This window comes from Microtus pennsylvanicus, chromosome 3 (assembly GCF_037038515.1).
Source record: "Microtus pennsylvanicus isolate mMicPen1 chromosome 3, mMicPen1.hap1, whole genome shotgun sequence".
Taxonomy (NCBI): Eukaryota; Metazoa; Chordata; class Mammalia; order Rodentia; family Cricetidae; genus Microtus; species Microtus pennsylvanicus.
In genome coordinates, this window is record NC_134581.1 from 53,680,711 (window position 1) to 53,696,598 (window position 15,888).

Genomic DNA, 15,888 nt, shown 5'->3' on the forward strand with positions numbered 1-15,888 from the left:
CAGCACCATCACCCAAATGCGACAGGGGGAAGTTTGAGACAGACATTAAGCTGCCAGATTTCAAGCTGGCATGTGACTTTCAATCTTCAGCAGGTTTGTCTTGGTTTTGGTTACAGTGAAACAGTTCCCTTTCTAAGAATACCCAGAGGCTTTGTTGGTCTTCTAAATAAGTCAGCTCACTTTCTTCTTACGATGAAATGCTACTGAATTGGGAGTGTATTAACTGGAAACTGTTCCCAATCCAAGTTTTTTTGGGACTTAGAAACTACGTCTTCTTGAAAGTGATGACCCCAGCTCATCGTGCATCTTCTGAAAGAAACAGGAGCAGCAGTGAGAGGACTTGGCAGTGCCATGGAAGATGAGCCTGACAGCACTGTGCCGGCACCAAGAACCTGTGTGCTTCTTACCCCTGAACTAAACCTTAATTGGTTAAACATGTGAGTGTCTCAGTGCAGAGATGCGAGAGCAGTAAAGCTCCTAGGAAGACTACAAATCACTGAGAAACCTCTGTGGTTATCCCCTTAAAGGTTACTTCAGCACTGCCACACCAGCGCTTCTGCTGGAGCTGGTGGATTTGCAGCTTTATATAAGGTTTTCCCTGGACTATAAAGGACAAACATAACTCCATATACTACATTATAGCACAAAAACCTAAATAGGAATAGTCAAGACAATATTCCTCCACCAGAAGTCAGTAGCCGTATTGTAATAGGCCCTGAGAAACACAATTTAGTTGAATCATCAATGACTTCAAAATAGCAATTATGAATATATTCAAGGACCTTAAAGGGGATATGAATAATGCTGTAATGAAGACCATGAAAGCACAAGTGAACAGTTGAGTGAAATGATAAAACACTTTAAGACATGAAAATAGAAAGAGAATCACTAAAGAAAATGCAATTTGAAATAAAACTGAAAATGAAAAGTCCTGGATGTCAAACAAAAATGTCAGAGGTAAATCTCACTAATAGATTAAAAGATGTGGAAGAGAGAATTTCAGGTCTTGCAAACAAGGTAGAATAAATAAATAGCTCAGTCAAAAAAAAATGTGACCTAAAACCCAGGCACAAAATACCCAGAAATCCTGGGACTCTATGAAAGGACAAAGTCTATGAATAATAGGTGTAGAGGAAGGGGAAGAAACCCAGGTCAAAGGCACAGAAAATATTTGCTAACAAAATATGGAAGAAAAAATTCCCAGTCTAATGAAGGAGGTGCTGATCAAGGTGCAAGAAGAATACAAAACACCAAATAGACAGGACCAGAAAATAAATTACCCACAACACATAATAATCAACACACTAAATTTACACAAGAAAGAAAGGGTATTAAAAGCTGTAGAAGAAAATCTCCAAGTAACATATAAAGACAGGACCATTAGAATAACAGCTGACTTTTTAATGGAGACTCTGAAAGCTAGAAAGACTTGAATGTATGTTCTACAAATTCTGAGAGATCATGGATGCCAGCCCAGAGTATTATACCCCCCCAAAAAAAAACCTATCAAGTACAAAAAATGAAGATAGAAAACATCCCAAGAGAAAACCAAATTTAAATAATCTACTAATCCAGCTCTATAGAAGGCACTAGAAGAAAAACTTCAGTCTGAAGAGGTTAACTACATACACCAAGAAGACAAAAGCAATAAATAATCCCAAAACAGTAAGTAAAAAATGGGGATGGGGCACACTATAACAACAAAATAATAGGAATCAATAAACACTACTCATGAATAACTATCTATATTAATTATCTCAATTCCCCAATATAGAGACAAAGACTAAGAGATTGAATTAGAAAACAGAATCCATCCTTCTGTTGTATCCAAGAAACACATCTCACTATCAATGATAGACATTACCTTAGAGTAAAAGGATGGAAAAGGTATTCCAAACGAACCCAAAAAAGGCAAGTAGGTGTAACCATTTTAATATCTGACAAAATAGACCAAACCAAAACTAATCAGAAGAGATGGGGAAGGATACTACATAATCATCAAAGAAAAATCCAACAGGAGGATATTGCAATTCTAAACATTTATGTGTGAAACACAAGGAGACCCAAGTTCATGAAAGAAGCATTATTACAGCTAAAATCACATGTTGACCCTCACAAGTGATAGTAAGTGACTTCAGTTACCCACCCCTACAACTAGACAGGCCATCCAGACAAAAACTAAATAGAAATGCTAGAGATAAATAATACCATAAATCAGAAGGACCTCACAGATGTCTACAGAACATTCCACTCAAACACTAAAGAACATACTTCTCAGCAGCTCATGGAACTTCCTTCAAAACTGACCACATACTGGGACACAATGCAAGTCTCAACAGATAAATGAAAATCAAAATAATGCTTTGCATCCTTTCTGGATGCATCATGGATTAAAGCTGAATATCCACAACAACAAAAACAGCAGAAAGTATTACACGGATGTGTGGAAACTCACTACCAAAGGAAAAGTGAGTTAGGATTCAAATCAAGAAGGAAATTAACAACCTTTTAGAATTGAATAAAAATGAAAACACAGCATGCCCAAAGCTATGAGATATAATAAAGTAGTTCTAAGAGTCAAGTTCATAACACTAAGTGCCTACACCATATTATAACTTAGTGACATGCCTGAAAGCTCTAGAACAAAAAGAAATAATAATACTCCAAAAGAGTGAAAGGCAAGAAATAAATTCAGGACTGAAATTAATGAAATAGAAGCAAACAACAACCCCCCCCCAAAAAAAATCAATGAGGAGTTGATTCTGTTTCTTTGATAAAGTCAACAACAAATCCTTTATCAAATTAAATAAATGACTGAGAGAAGACCCAAAGTGGGAGATTACAACAGGCACAGAGGAAATTCAGAGAAATAATAAGCATATAATTAATAAATCTGTATTCCACTAAATTGACAAAGCTTTAAGAAATGGATGAATTTCTTGATACATACAATCTCCCAAAGTTTAAATCAAGATCAGATAAGCAATTTAAACAGATCTATATTCCCTAGTAAAATAAAAGCAGTAATTAAAAATCTCCCAATCCAAAAACCCTGGACTAAATGGATTCAACATAAAATTCAACCAGACCTTCAAAGAAGAATTGATGTTAATGCTCTTCAAATAAATCTGCAAAATAGAAACTCAAGGAACATTTCCAAATTGTTTTTTTCAAAGCCACTATTACCCCAATACCAAAACTAGACAAAGAAAGACCCAACAACATCACACAAAAATAGAAAATGAACACAGATCTTTAAAAAAAAAAAACAACAAAACAAAACAAAAAAAACACCCCTCTCTAACCATTGCATGGCAGGGGAAAGATTCCATCACAAACCTAAATAACCTGGGGGAATGGTCCTGACCCTCCCTGGGGAGGGGTCAGCGCTTGGCAGGCTGGGAGTTGGAGTCCAAGCCAAGGCGACTGCCAGGCCCGGGGCTTCCAATCATCCCAGACTTCTTGGATATAGGAGTGTTAGAGAGCTGGAGTGATGCCCCTAGCTTAATATTACATTCCAGAATCTTTGGATATAGGGGTGTGACAAGGAACTGAGGTGATATTTATGACCAAATATCCCAGAATGAATGCCAGGGACTGGGGTGACGGTTCCAATCATCCCAGAATCTTTGGATATAGGGGTGTTGGTTGTTTTGACCATGTACCAAACAAGAGGGAATTTGGTCAGAAACTTTCCAGATAAGTGGCCCCAAGGCATATGTTGTCTGGTTTATAAGTATAAAACCCATAGGCCACCATACTTTCCAATGAGGGTTGTTGTTATTTTCCAAGAGCTACAACTCCCAGAATTCCAGGAAGTTACCTGGTCCTTGGGCAGGTGGGACTTACAGGTTAGCTTAGGGTCTAACATCATAAGCCACTCCAATATCAGAAATATGACCATGAAAGCATAATTGCCTGCATTTCTCCTTGCTTAGACTAAGCAAATTTGAGCAGTAACAGGAGTTACTGAGTACCAGTCACGGCATTCCCTTAGGGTTCAGAACAGGACTTCTACAGCAAGCAAAAACTGGCTGAGAAGGGGGATTTGAGGGGCAGAACAAGATGACTCAAACATGTTTCCTCTGCTTATTTTTTTATTCCTTGGGCAAGGAAGAAAAAGGGTTCTTCCCCACAAGGTTTTCAGTTTTTATACACATACAGACAAGTTAGCAATTCCATAGGTAGTAAGAATAGTAACAAGCATGCATTTCACAGAATCGCAAAAGAAGGTAAAGGAGGCCTCTCAGAGGAGGAGGCATGGCTGTGAAGCTCCCCTGGAAATGCCAGGAGGATCAATTAAGAATGGGACTTTAAATCACTACAAAATTTTAAGAAGATGTTTTCATGCGCTAACTACATTTCTTAAGTGTAACTAATTAAGCTAGAAGTTTATGATTAATAATTGTAGAAAAACACAGCAATGCTGTTTCTGCTTTCTTCCCCCGCAACTGGGAATACAGCTTTGGTAACCAAAGCAACCCATGGGTCAAAGTGTTTGATTTGTATGTTCATCAAATACCTGAATTTCCTTGTAACTCCAGCAGGGTACCTCCTGGCACCCAGGTGAGATGGAATTTCTTTAGGGCTAGTTTAGCCACCCTTGCCTTTTTCCTATATCTTTAGAGGTAAAGGCATAAACAGTTCATCTCCTGGGCTATGATCTTATGTTCATTGAAATCAGCGTGAATGGTAAATACAGAATATTAGTAGCTTGCTAGTTTAGAGCAAAAGGTCAGTAGATTACACTGCAAGACGAGTTTTCCTTGTGGAGTGTACATATACTCCCATGGGTCTGTCTATGGGTCTGTCTATGGGTCCCAGGCACTACCCAAGAATAGACCATCCAAAGAAAATTTCTAACATTTCACCCATTTTAGATAAGATCACCTGTCAGCACACACCCATGGCTTTTCACTCAAAATGGATCAATAATCCAAATATTTGAGCTAAATCGTAAAACTCCTAAGGAATCACATGTTAGGTAAACCTCCATAACCTTGGGTTTGGCAGGTAAGCCCTAGCTAGGACAACAACAACACAAACGGACAACTGGGCTTCTTCAAAATTAAAAACTTTTACACATCAAAAGATGATCAAGAAAATGAAAAGAAAACCTAGAGAAATACCGGTACATTGTATGGCTAATAGAACGAAAACTCAACAGCAGAAAGGTGAATGATGCAACTTAAAAATAAAGGGGAAAAAAAGGAAGAAAAGTGCAATTATATTATAATCTCAAAAAATAAAAATCAGTGAAGAACCTTAGTAGGCCTTTCTCCAAGAAGACATACAAATGGCCAGTCACCACTTTATGCTTATTATCTTCACTCATTAGAAAAAAATCAAGATCATTGTGAAATACAACTTCACAGTTACTAGAATAAAAAGGAAAAGAAGATTGCTAAGAACATGGAAAAAAATGGAGCTTTTGCAAATTGCTGATAGGAATATGTAAAACAGCTGCTTTTTAGTAACTAAAAACTACAGATACTAAAACCACTCCTGTATAATAAATGGTTGAAAACAAAGGCCTGAACAGATGCTTGTACAAGAGCCTAAGGCTCTATATGTACAAGGATGAAAAGTATGCAGTCATATAGGAATGAAGTCCTGATGTAGGTTCAGTGTGCATACATTATGCTAAAATGAATGCATTATGCTAAAAGTAATAAGCCAAAGGATAAGCCAATTTTATCAGGTTCTATGTATGGGCTGTGTAGGACCCATAGGTAGAGAAAATGGATTAGGAATCAGGAGGTGTTCAGAGAGGATAAGTTACTTCTTCGGGAATAGGAGTTTTATTTAGGGCTCTGAAAGTGGATTTTAAGTCCTAGACAATGGAATAAATTAGTGCATCGTGTTTTCTACCCATTTTAAAGTATGTGTTATATAACACAGTTAAGAAACTGCCTTAAACGCAGAAATGATTTAATTGCCTAATTATATGCCCTCCTACTAATCAGCTTGGTACTTAATTTCCCCTCTTTTACAATTAAGCACCAACACACACACACACACACACACACACACACACACACACACAATAGTATTAGTAAACAACATTGGCTATAATGCCTATATATACTCTGTAGCCCTTCAGGCAATCATTATGTATTCTTTGGTCTCTGGCTCCTTTTTGTCATCAGTTTTTCACTGTCGTCCATGTTACAAGCTCTTATAGTTTGTCGTAAGCAGGATTCCTTTTGCTGCAATAAAATACAAAGACTAAAACCAACTTGGGAAAGAAAGAGGTTTTTCTGTTGTTTGCTTTTGTTTTCTTACAGCTCTGACTCCATCATCCAGGGAAATTAGGACAGGAACATAAGGCAAGAACCTGGAGGCAGAAGCCTGATGCAGAGAAGCTGATGCAGAGGCCATGGGAGACGGCTGTTTGCTGATTCTCTCCTCATGTCTTGCTCAGCCTGCTTTCTTATAGTACCCAGGACCACTAGTCCAGGGATAGCACTGCCCACAGTGATCTGGGCCCTTCCACATTAATTATCAGTTAATACTAGGCCCCACAAGCTTGCCAACAGGCTAATCTGGTAGATGGTATTGTTTTAAATTTAGGTTGCCTCTTCCTCCGCCTCCTGAGTTCAATCTTCTCTTTAGAGTAGGTTTCCCTCTGTAACAGCTCCTCGACTGTATATTCCCTGCTAGATCTCCTTTGCCTAGAAGGGTGTCTGGCACAGAATGAGCATTTGGTAGCTCAATGTTTATTGTTTATTAGACTATTTGATTCCAGAAAAAGATGGATCAATCTGTAACTCAAAGAAATAGGTAGACAAGGAATGTCAAGACAAAGTTTACTGCCCATCTACCTTGATATTAAATATATATCGGGGCTTCATGTTGTGTCTAACTGGCAACACCATCCTGTCCAGCCTTAAAAATTGTAGATAAAAGAGTTGACCATGTGAGATGCTCTCTCTCTCTCAAAAAAAAATCACTAAATACCCCATGTCTTAGCTTGTTTGCTATTGCTGTGATAAACCAAGATTGGGAAGAAAGGCTTAATTTTGCTTACTGGTAAGTCCATCATCCAGGGAAGCCATGGCAGGAACTCAAGGCAGGAACCTGGAGGCAGAAACTGAAGCAGAAGTCGTGGAGGAATGCTGCTTATTGGCTTGCTCTCTGCAGCTAGCTTAGCCTGCTTTCTCATACAACCTAGTCCACCTGCCCAGGGATGGCACCACTCAAATGGGTAGGTGCTCCTACCCTAATCTAATCATTAATCAAGAAAATGCTCCCACTGACCTGTCTACAGACCAGACTGATGGAGAAAAACCCTCAATTACGGTTCCCACTTCTAAGATTCTTCTGGCTTATGCTGAGTTGACTAAAAGCTACACACTCTATCCATTACTCTAGGCTCATTTCACCACCAGAGAAATGCATATAAAAAGTACTTTGACATTCCATCTCACCCTAGTCATAATGACAACCATTATGAAAAAAATTCCAACAACAGTTCTATTGAGGATGTAGACAAAAGAAAAGCTTTGTATATGATTGGTGGGATGTAAAGTATTCCAACCACTTCAAAGTAATACGAATAGACTTAGCATGTGACTTCTCTGCTAGTCATGGCACATTCCAGTGATACAGTGCCTATGGCAGCACATTCATGTCGGAGCTATGGCACCCTGGGTGTCCCATCTACAAAGGAATGGGTAAAGAAAATGTAGTGTGTGTACACAATGGAATTTTCCAGTCATAAAGAATGAAGTTATGACCTTTGCCGGAAAATAGATGCAAGTGGAAATAATACTATTAAGTGAAACAGAGCAGTCTCAGAAAGTTCAAATACAAAAGCGTCATACATTTCTCCCATCTGTGACTCACATGCTTTATCTAGATAGAAAAACATGTATGTATATATTGCATGAAAGAAACTACATAGAAGAACATATAAGACTAGCAAGAATTGGAACTGGGGAAAGAGGGTAAGGTGTTATGGGAAAATTTCCTCACTGCACAATATATACTCATGTGGAAATGTCTTATACAACCTAAACTCTGTACAATGACTATATACAATAAAAATTAAAACCAAAACGCAGCAACTGTAGAGGTGGCTATGTGAAGTCTTTGCCAAAGCAGAGGGAAAAAGGAGCAATGTGGAACAGTCTAACGTTGGGGCCATTTTGCTGCTGGATTGCACTGGACATAAATGAGTTCAGGGGACATTGCTATTCACCACTAAACCTAACCAGATTGCTTGGTTTATGCACTACTAATTTTAAAAGGTGGGTTGTTAATATCTTAAATATTAACACATGAGGATTTGTGTCTATAATTTGAAATAGTTTTGGAATACTTTTATTTATATTAACATGTTATATTTTCACCAAATTCTTCAAAAAATCGTATGACATAATCATAAGCAAGTTATTAATTATGGTCCAGCTCCTCTGATTTCAATGAGCTCCAGGGAAAACAAAATCTGTGTTGACTCTGGATGGTAAGCCTTGTTCTAGGACACAGCAGGTCCCCGACTAGCTGGTGAAGGAGTATGTTGAGATGCTGTGTCTGAGGGAAAATGGCATGTGTTTAAAGTGATACATTTTCCGGTCAATAGTGTGCACTTTGATATCCAATGTTTCCTGTTTAATTCATCTCAAAATGTATTAACAATTCTTTCCTTAAAATTTCTAGTATATCCCAGGAATTATTAAGAAATATGATGTTGACTTTCCACATCCTTTCCCCCCCACATATTTCTGAAGGAGCTGTGTTGCTGGTTCTTATTTAGTTACATATCTATTAAAATCATACTTTAAGCTGGGCGGTGGTGGCGCACGCCTTTAATCCCAGCACTCGGGAGGCAGAGGCAGGCGGATCTCTGTGAGTTCGAGGCCAGCCTGGTCTAGAAGAGCTAGTTCCAGGACAGGAACCAAAAGCTACGGAGAAACCCTGTCTCTAAAAATCCAAAAAACAAAACAAAACCATACTTTAAGTAAAATCTATTTTATATATGAAGATTTGCCTTCTGTCTTAGTGTTTAATCTGATCTGGAAAATGTTTCTTATGTTCTTGAAAATACAGAGTCGGTGTTAGCACCTGTCAGGTAATTGTGTAACGGGTCTTTTAGAGCCTTTCTGGGTTAATGCCCAGAGTTTCTATCATTTACTGAGAGCGATTAGAATATTTTACACAAGGTTTAAATTTCCATTTGAATTGTCTATTTTCTTCAATTTTCAGATCTTGTTTATGTTTTTTTATTGCTAGATGACTTTACATTTGTAATCGTCATATATTCCTGATATTAAACCTGTTATTGTCTTGAAATGTGTGTATGTGTATGCACTCTTGTGTCTATATGGGTACACATATAGAGGTCAGAAGACACCTTTTGGAGACAGTTCTGGCCATCCACTTTACTGAGGTAGTCTCTCCCTTGTTTCCACCATTGTGGTTTATACTCCAGGCTAACTGATCTGAAAACCTGCAGGCAAATCTTCTGTCCATTTTGCTCCCTTCTCACCATAGGAGTGCTGGGATTATATATCCCACATCCAGCTTCTCCTGATGACAGTTTAATTGGGGTTGTGCTGGAATCTAAGCATCCCCAGCACTGGTCATGCCTACAGCTGCCTCCAGGTCAGCCAAGGGTGTGGTCATCTGAGAAGCTGTTGGGGTCCCTTAAGGCCAGTAAGTCCTCACAGGGCCAGAGATCACAAGGGGCCACCAAAACAAGAGCCCATGGAACAATGCCACCAAGGAAGGAGCTCAGCAGTTAAGTGGGAGTTAGCCTAATCTAGAGAGGGCAAGTGTGCCCATGGGGATGAGGGCCTGGGTGATGTGGGATTCTCCTCTGCATGCTGTGAATATGTTTTATTACCATTGGTTAATAAAGAAGCTGCTTTGGCCTATGGCAGGACAAATTAGGGCTAAGCAGGAAAGCTAAACTGAATGCAGGCCTAAAGAAGCATGTCATGTAGCTGCTGAAGGAGGATGTCCAGAACCTAACTGGTAAGCCACAGCCTCATAGCAATACGCAGATTAATAGAAATGGGTTAATTTAAAATGTAAGAGTTAGAAACCCTGTCTCAGAAAACAGAAAACAAAACAAAAAAGATATAAGAGCTAACTAGGAATACACCTGAGCCATTTGGCCAAACAGTGTTGTAATTAATAAAGTTTTGTTATGCAATTAAATGCCATGAAAACTCGCCCAGGAAAGAGGTCTACTTCATGGCCATTATTGACATTCTTACTCATTATGATGCGGAAACGAAAGCTGCCCACGCTGCAAAAACTGTTAAACATGGCGCTGGAGCTGAGATCTCAACAGTGAATCCAGAACAGTATTCAAAGTGCTTTTTGGACTTTATTGGGCACATCTTGACGTAACCTCCTGCATGGCCCGTATGGACATGAGCACGGGAAGGCTGGTGGTGGCTTCGGCGTGGGAAAGTTACAACCAAACCCGATGAAGCACCCACCTTGCAGGAAGCAAACCTCCTTGTTTACATCTTCAAGCCGAGATGACTAAAGTGGGGAGCTACTCGCTTTAACAGCTACCTGATATTCCCCAGCACCGTTCTAGCTATTTCTGACTCTGTGTGTGCGCACAGGTATGTGTACACACGCTCTAGCACACATTTTAAAATAATTAATTAATATTAATTAATTAAAACCATTCAGCTTGAATCAGAGCTTGTAACAACCAGCCCCGTCTGATTCCAGCTGTGGCTGAATGGGTAGATGAAGGGACAGCATATGGGGAGGGAAAGAGGAAATGCATGTCAGCGCAGCCGTGGCAGTACCGCAAAATAAACTGCAGCTCCGTTTGCTGAGGTAAGATGTGAGAGTGTTCATGATGATGATGGTGATGATAGCAATGATGACGATCAAAAGAAGGATCGATTTACTTCAAATGTTACACTCCTGGCCCGCACAGAGACTACTCCTGATGATGGTTGCCTAAGCGCACAGCCCCAGGCAGAAGGATGCTAGCATTTCCCTGTGTACTGGCTCAGGGCTCTGTCCTAACCGTGTCACCCCTCCCCAGTGTCCCAGGCTGAGCCCTTCATCTTCCAAGAGTCCGATGCCAAGACTGTCTACAATTTCACCTACCTAAATGCTTCCAGAAAAACCGCTTGCTTCTCTTTTCTCACCTGGAGACTCTCATCATTAGACCCTGGTGTTGAGCCGCAGAAATGCATTCTGCAAAACAGATGCAGAACTGCCCTGAAAGGTGCATAGTTTGGGGCAATAGGAGCTACACCTCCCACTGCAAAAAGATGAGCAAGGGGTTAAAATCCTCCTGTAACCCAAGGCAAATCCCAATTAGTGAGGTTTATGTTCAACCACTGTTTAAAGAGTGGAATTTTGTTATGTATTATCCCCTTTAACTGAAACCCTCAGTTTTACTGTTTACATGGTTAGAAAAACAGGGATATTTTTGAATCTAAAAATTTAATATACAGCATGTGATTTTTGAAGTTTACATGTAAAGCCATTTTGCAGTGTAAGGAACATGTCGTGTTTGGAGATACGTCTTGCAGTTGTGTTTTTGAGTGAGTGTTTTGTTCGGAGTACCTAGTAGACAGGCTTTCACATAAAAGCAAAAGGATTTTGTTCCTCTAGATGTGTATTTATCAACCTGATGTTTATTAAACCCCAAATCTGGTTCTGTAAGTTCCTTGCCCTAAACTGTGCTGATTGTGTTTAACCAGGTTAAAAACCTCCCAGCACCAATCATGTTCCCACCGCCTCCCCTGTGTTCCTAAAAGGCCTCAAGTTACAGAACACTTCACTTGCTTGGAGCATTATCAGCTTACATGCTGTGCTGAAGCTGTGCCTTTAAAACCCCTGTTTAATATGTGAGATGGTCTTTGTGGGCAGTTTGGAAAGGAAAAAAATAAAAGTCCACCTTTCAATAATTACTTAGAAGTTAACAAGCCCCCTGGCAGGCTGCCTTCCCAGTCACGTCAGTTCAGGCCTCTCCAGGTACAGCTGTGCCCTACATGCCCGGGCCGCCTTCACAGCGTCTGGAAGCCTGCATCAGCACCATCGGACTCCGACGGACTGACCTGCCACGATCCTTAGCTGATGGTGTTAACTCCACTGTAACATAGGTGTGCAAATCTGTATTTTGATGCATTTAAAATAATCAGTGCTGTGTGAAAATAAAATAAAATAAAGTTTTGTGTGATTATTTGGGTCTGGGTGGCCAGAAGATGAAAGCACAGTTTCTGTTTATTCCTGGGACCCAGGAAAGCTGCTCTACCTGCCGCAAGGCAGATTTCTGTGCTGGTAGGAGACATTGCAAGTTGGGAAGCTTTCGAACAGGAGAGGTGGGAGAAGACAGTGGTTCATTTGCTTACTCTGAGCTGCTTGTTTAAGCACTGGGTGGATATGCTTTAGTTTGTGTATACTCTCACAGCATTTGGTTTATATGTCTATTCTGTTTAACTGCATGGAATGCACCGTGAGTAGGACTAACCTCCTAAATGCTCCAAGTTCACTCAAAGCAAACTGAAGGGCTACTGAGTGGGGCAGGACCTCGAGATGCTCCTGCTGGGTCAGAGAGAGGGGCAGGGCAAGACCACCGGTATGACTGAGCCTGGAGGTTGCTCAGTGCTTGAAAGGATAGGAATGGCGTGGAGAGGGCGTGGCTACCACGTGGATCAGAAGGTACTGCTGCTGTGGCCCCAGATGGAACCAATCAGTGCGACTGTGGTTGTGTGCTTGCTGGCCCTGCAAAGCAGTCCGTCCATCCATCTATTCTTCCCTGGTGAGCTGCATCTGGCCAATCAGGCATACCCGCGCTCTACAAAACTCTTCCCGGGACTTCTGAGACACACTTGCCTTTTCCTCCTCCCAAGCTGCCTGGAGTCCGCACCTTGCCTTTCTCCTGTGTCTGAGAACTATAGGTCTCCAGGTCTTGGCAGCATCCTTATTAACTTTGTGCCCCAGGTGTCTTGGTGTTCGCATTTGGATGAGCTCCTTCAGAGGTGGCTTGTGCCTCAGGCCCTGACCTAGGTTTTTCTATCCTTGCCCGTTTCCTGCTTGGGGGCCACGTGCAGTGAGCTTCAGGTGAAGAGCAACAGGTGGATGCTGGAACCCTGGATCCCCTATCACCATTGACCACAGATGAGGGTGCCTTCCTGCAGCGGCACCAGCATTAGAAACAGCCGAGTCTCAATTAGGGGCCTTCATTTGAAGTCTTTGTTTTTTTAAAAAAAATTATTTATTTATTTTACGTCCCGACTGCAAGTTTCCCCCTCTCCTTTCCTCCCATCCCCTCCCAATTCACTCCTCTGTTTCTGTTCAGAAAGGGGCAGGCTTTCCATGGGTATCAACAAAGCATGGCATGTCAGGCTGCAGTAAGGCTAAGCACCTCCCCTTGTATTACACACGGATACATAGCCTGAACTGGCCATCTCCTGTGATTAGGTTGATGACTACCCCAACTGTCATCAGAGAGCCTTCATCTAGTAACTGATGGAAACAGATGCAGAGACCTACAGCCAAACATTAGGCTGAAGAGAGGGAGAAAAGCCTGGAGGAGTCGGAGGGGTCAAGAGGACATCACAAGAAAACCCCAGAAACAACTAACCTGGCTCATAGAACTCACAGAGTCAGAAACAACAACCAAGGAGCCTGAATGGGACCCACTTAGGCCCCCTGCATATACGTGACAGTCGTGCAGCTTGGTCTACTTGTGAGCTCCTAACAATGGGAACGGGGGCTGACCCAGTCACTTTGGCTGCCTCCTGGGAACCTGTTTTCTCATAATCTGAAGTCTTAAAAACACTTTCCAAAACCTTTGGCCTAAAGTAACAAACACCAAGAAAAACATTTCATCAATAAAGGCATCTAGCCCTCATCTATTTAGATCTTAAAAAGGATTTTTCTGGTTTGGGTGGTGGATAAGTGCAAATCACATATTCAATACGCAAAGTGTAAAGTTTAATGTCAAGCTCCACACCCTTCCATTTGGCATGCCAATTCTAACTACCTATGAGTTCATTAAATTCTGTAGAGTTTAAGTCTGGTTAATTTTGGTGTGTGATGTTTTTATTTGTTTAAAAGATATTTTTAACTAGTAAAGTCAATAAAACATTACTTAATAAATTCAAATATTAAAAAAAAAGGAAAGGACTTTACCTTAAGTTTACATGCAAACTCCAACTGTTGATTTTCGGTGTTACCAAGCCTTTTTCACACTTATGGAGGTTGAGATATAAGCTTTCCGTTTTTACTAGGTGTTCCTAGACTTCATGAAACTGTGTCATGTGTACCTATGACAATTGCTTTTATGTTCTGTTTATGCCAAAAAAAGTTTTGCCAACTGTGGCTACTTTAGTTTTTTTAATTTATTTTTATTGTGTGCTAAAATTATTTTATTACTTTCACACCCAACCAAAATGTGCATTCCAAATTTGGATGATATATTAAAAGGCTTGGCTATTACTTACAGATTTATAAACCTGGGGACTTGAAATACCTTAAAACTTATTAAAATTTGGGGCTATTAAGTGTTAAATAAAACCTTAAAGTGCTATTTGTTTATATAAAATAATGTTCACTAGAGTCATAAGATAAATATTAAGCTACCAAATTGCTATGTGCAGGGATTTTTGATACGGATTTCCTTCCAAAGCAGGTTCTAAGTAGGTCAAGATAATTTTATTTCATTAATATAACAACCAGAGGTAATAAAATTGTATTTCTTTTTGAAATATTCTTTTTAAAACTTTATTATAAAAATATCACATATTTAAAAAATTACACCAAAATCATCCTAATCTGTACATTTCAGTGAACTGCTATACTGTTAGAATAGCTATTCAGAATGGGAGCTGTAGAATTTCACAATGGGTTTTCCATTTTTACTATTGAATATATTTTTATGCATTAATCCACCATCAAACTCAAAAAATCCATGACATAGCTATAAAAATAATTAGCTTTTTATTCTCATTCATAACTCATATCCAAATTTTTTTAATATAAAACCGCTAAATGTAAGGTTTTATATCTTTGCTAACGATCTTTCTTGTAATTTTTCTCTTTACATTGAAGATTACAGGAGAGATAATCCCAACAAACAATAACATTCAAGATCTTTGCTAAAAAAGCCCATTTTAAGTCTGATCATGTATGGATACTATGTCTATATGTGCTTATCTTTTTGTATTTTTTTGGTCTCAAACTGACTTGTAAGTAAGTGTTCAGGTAAATTTCAATTAGACATTAATTAGACTTGTGGCACATAAAAAACAAATATAAGAAGAGTAAATAAAAAACAAACATTGTTACTAGCTCCAAAAGTGAGTTTTGTAAGTGAACTCCATGGACACGAGGGGACCCTGGATACTCATTCATTCAAAGGGATCGGAGCCTTTTCCAGAGTATCTCTGACATCACAATCCCTAGTTCTAGTGGGCGGCAAGCACAAGGAGAAGAGGACACCAACAGCAACAAGAGCCAGAAAGTGAAAACCAGGGTCTGTAGAGAAAGAAGTCAGGGGAGGCATCGTTCAACCCCAGAACCGTGCGAGTCTGAACGGAGAAGGGTGAGAGGTGTGGACACCTGAGGAGAGAATACCATTAAGAGGAAACGACATGAGGCCGAAGAGATGGCTCCATGGTTAAGAATACTGGCTGTTCTTCCGGACGACCCAGGTTGGTTTCCTAGCACCTCTGTGAAGACTTATGACTGTCTATAACTCCAGTTCTGAAGTTCTGCTGACCTATTCTGGCTACTCCAGGCACCAGCTGTGCACATCATACACAGACAAAACAGCAATAAAATAAATAATAAATAATAAAACCAAACAGTAACAAAGATGAAACAACTCTGGTGATGCTGAGGGAATGGAGGTCATGTTTCTTCTCTCCCACAGGTCGGCAGGCACACCCACACACC